The sequence below is a fragment of the Hylobates moloch genome, unplaced genomic scaffold (assembly GCF_009828535.3).
Source record: "Hylobates moloch isolate HMO894 unplaced genomic scaffold, HMol_V3 SCAFFOLD_3, whole genome shotgun sequence".
Classification (NCBI taxonomy): Eukaryota; Metazoa; Chordata; class Mammalia; order Primates; family Hylobatidae; genus Hylobates; species Hylobates moloch.
In genome coordinates, this window is record NW_026652278.1 from 145889355 (window position 1) to 145893225 (window position 3871).

At 32.1% G+C, this 3871-nt stretch overlaps 1 long non-coding RNA gene across 1 annotated transcript; it reads left to right on the plus strand.

The window, feature by feature from the left end:
* Nucleotides 1-304: 304 nt before the first annotated feature.
* Nucleotides 305-3366, plus strand: LOC131382979 (uncharacterized). Its single transcript, XR_009212619.1, has 3 exons — nucleotides 305-386; nucleotides 1031-1183; nucleotides 3357-3366. It is a non-coding gene; the product is annotated as an uncharacterized LOC131382979 (long non-coding RNA).
* Nucleotides 3367-3871: the final 505 nt, after the last annotated feature.

Genomic DNA, 3871 nt, shown 5'->3' on the forward strand with positions numbered 1-3871 from the left:
AAGAATATATGAGAATTCCTCACACAATTGTTGCAAATGCTATGGATCATCTGTAATGATGTCAAAATTTAAAGGAAAAAGGAAAAAAAGTCTTCCTCTTCTGGTGAATTCAACCTTGTTGTTTGACTCATTGCATTCTTAGGTAAAATGTCTATTTATACACATATTTACATCTAAACCTCCTAGCTTAATTTTTAATGGCCATGATAAGGCTGACGACTTGTGGGATTTACTCCGAAGTATATACTTCCTTTAGCAGTCCTTGTATTTGGTAAAATGTGTTCTAATTCATCTTTTCTTCTGTAGATATGAATTGCTGGCAACATATGCACTAAACTTTGTTTTGAAAAATCCCTTGATGCCGATCACAGAGAAGTGATCCACAGGTGAGCGTCTAAGCATTGAACATTTTCTATTCTGTGCTTTTTTCTTTCACATGTTGTTGATATCAGGCTGTTATCAATACATTCTATAAAACAGGACCCTAGGTATATGCATTATAATACACAACTCATTATAACACAGAGTATAGAATTAGGGATAAAATAGGAGTGAAATCATTTTTGATACCTTCTTAGTGAAACATAATTGTCTTTATTTTAATGAGTGTTGTTTGAGAGGATTTGAAGATCATAGAGCACAAGAGAAAACATAGTGCCTTTACATTTAAGTTCGTGTGTGTGTTTGCATGTGTGCTCATAAATGACTTAATTTTAAAGCTAAAGATTATTTAGTATTCTATAGATTAAGATGAATCATTATTTGAGGCAAAGAAAGTTATTATCTTATTAATATATGGTCCAGAATCAGCTAAAGTCAGATACTATGGAAGTGGGTTGACATTTGCCTGGGTCATCCTAAGAGGGAAATAAAATCAGTACTTTAGCTCAGTCCATTGTATCACTTAGCCTTAACATTTGCAAATGATTTTGAAACCTTGCTATATTTAGCTCTTCTTAATCATAATTGACAATTGGTGGTGGCTATATAATTTTTAATAAATGCATAGTAACAATATCTTATTTAGCAGGAGTATCTCTTAGGTTCTCATGAATATATGAGGGGGACTGCCTTACCTTCAGGACTATACCATCGATCTCACTGGGCCCCATTACCTTATGGAAATGACCTGAGGTTTGACAAAATCGTAAGAACCAACCTCAGTAACAGTGTTTCTCCAAGTGTGAGTATTGCCTGCCTTGGAATCAACTGGGGTGCTGATTAGAATGAAGATTCCTGGCTCCACCCCATACCTACTCCATTGGAAACTGATTGTGAGACCCAGGAATCTGCTTTTTAAATAAGCTCCCTAAAGTGATTCTTAGGTGCCTAATGTATGAAAAACATTCTCAGAACTTGCCTTAAATTAATTTTTAAAAAATGAATGTGCTTTATACTCCTCCGTCTCTCTCATATTTCTTTCCACATCACATACTTTATCAATATCTCAAATTAAACACATAAGAAAGCACTGAAATAATTTTATTCATTCAAGATCTTAAAGTCCAGAACTACCTAAGATATCCTCAGTTCAGCTCTTCTGTAGTTCTGCTCTCACTCTATTATTTGAATCATCTAAAGATAATGAAGTCATTTTAAGCTATAGTCATTTGATAAGCAAATAATTGTAAAGTTTACTAAAACAGCCCACGTTCTTCAGCTATGCTTCTTGTTTCAGCAGATAACCTGCAGGCATTATTGATGAAATTAAAATTAGGGTGAATCATGAGCAGGAGAAGATATTACTTCAGAAGATGATAAGGTCAATCACAAGCAAAAATATATATATTTCAGTTCCTTTATATGTTCAATTTACTTAGATATTTGTTTATTTTTCCCTGTTTGTGGTGATCCCTAGTTTTTTCATTTTCTTGTAACTAGTTCATTCCTGTAAATGAAGAGTTTCTAATTCAGGAGCTGCTTCTTTTTGCATACGTTAATTTGTAAAATTTTTTTCCACATAGAATTTGTCTATCAAATAATATATTTTACTGTTCCTTAGTATGCAGTTTTGAAATGTACTTATTATCATTATATCAAATAAAATCTCATTTACCCAGAGCATTTAAATAGGAGTCACTGTTAAAAATGTGTGACCTGAAAGGTAATAATTCTAATAATAGAATGCTCAAAACACCCAGTAATGTTCAATTTTGTGCATCAAAGCAAAATATTGGGCAAATGGTACTGGACTTCCAGATCAAAGATATTTCTAATTTAAAGTCATTAGTGAATGGACAAAAGAGCTTCAGCTTTAGAAAACTTATTCTTAAGACAAATGCAAAATTGAATCCCAGATAAAAGAATACACAAGATAGGCAGTATAAATAAACACCAGTGTGATAGACCGAATACCAGCATTAACAATGTGGTCATTGGAGTGTGGAAGGGAGTAGGTAATTTTTAACAAATATAGACCAACCATCTCACCAAATATATAACATATGAGACAAGAAGACTGGTATATATACATATATGTGTGTATATTTATATATATATCTTCTGTCTCATATATATGTCTCATATATAGTCTTATATATGTCTTCTTGTCCAATATATACACATAAATGTATACATATATACATATATACACACATGTATACATATATACATATATATATACACACACACACACATATATATATATCCTGTAGGCATTTTATCCTGTATACTGGTATATATATATATATATCTACTGTAGGCATTTGATGAAGATGTTCTTTTTTCTGTAAAGCATATACTTAAAAACTTTGATAAACTGTGATTTGTTTAATATATTCACATTTAGAGTATCTTTCTCTGATGCCCAAATCCAAGCTGAACTATTCTTGTCCTCATTTAAGAGTATCTTACTCTTCTTTTTAAATGTGTAGACATCTTATTATTTACTACAAGCAATTCACATGTATAAGCTTACATTACAAATACATTATTATAAGCTTACATTACATTGTATACATTATACATATAATGTATAATATATTTTTTTGTATAAGAAGCAATCTAACAATTACACAATTTTAATGCTTTCATAAGATTCTTGTACTAAATTTGGAGAAATGGAGAAATCTGAATATTTTATCTATCTCAGTCAGAGTTTAAAAAATGAATGGTACGGTGACCTAATACTTTGAGCTCAAATTAAATTCAAGGTTTGCTATAAAACTATTTGCATTTTAGCCCAGAGGACATTTAACCACTTTTAATTAACTACACATATTTTCTGTTCTATAGTACGTACTATGATAATGATATTACAGTGATTTTATGCAATAAAAATGTGATTACAAATTTTAACAAATTACTCTGAGCCTAAATTTTCCTAGCGTCTATCATTAATATGATTCTCTCACCAGCATCCGGCCACATGCCTAGTTTGATACTGAAGATTGACAGCACTAAGGGAGAACTTACTGTTATAACAAACTAGGAGAAAGAAAGATCAAGCTTTTGGGAACATGTATGTAAAATTTTCTACAATTATTAATGCTCTAAATAGGAATAGAATTAATACTTGTTTTTCATGAAGATTTGTAATATAAGCAAATGACCTACTACTGCCACTCTGTCAATTTATTACACACCAATAACTTCCATAAATTTCCTGGTTACATCAAGCTTTGAGGCATCTACGTGGGCTGGTAGATGACCTCACCAACTGGTTGGGTTTAGGATTTTACTTCTTCAGAATCTACTTTACAAACTAAAGTGGGTGGGAACAAACCCTTTTTGACTTCACTTCCAAATGTTTCTGGAGCTACACTTCTTAATCTCCTTCCTCCTTTCCTGTCTCAGAGGAACAGAAGTCCTTCCTCCTCGCCAGTTCTAACTTCCATCTGCAGTTTTGATCCCATGGCTTCCCACCTCCTCT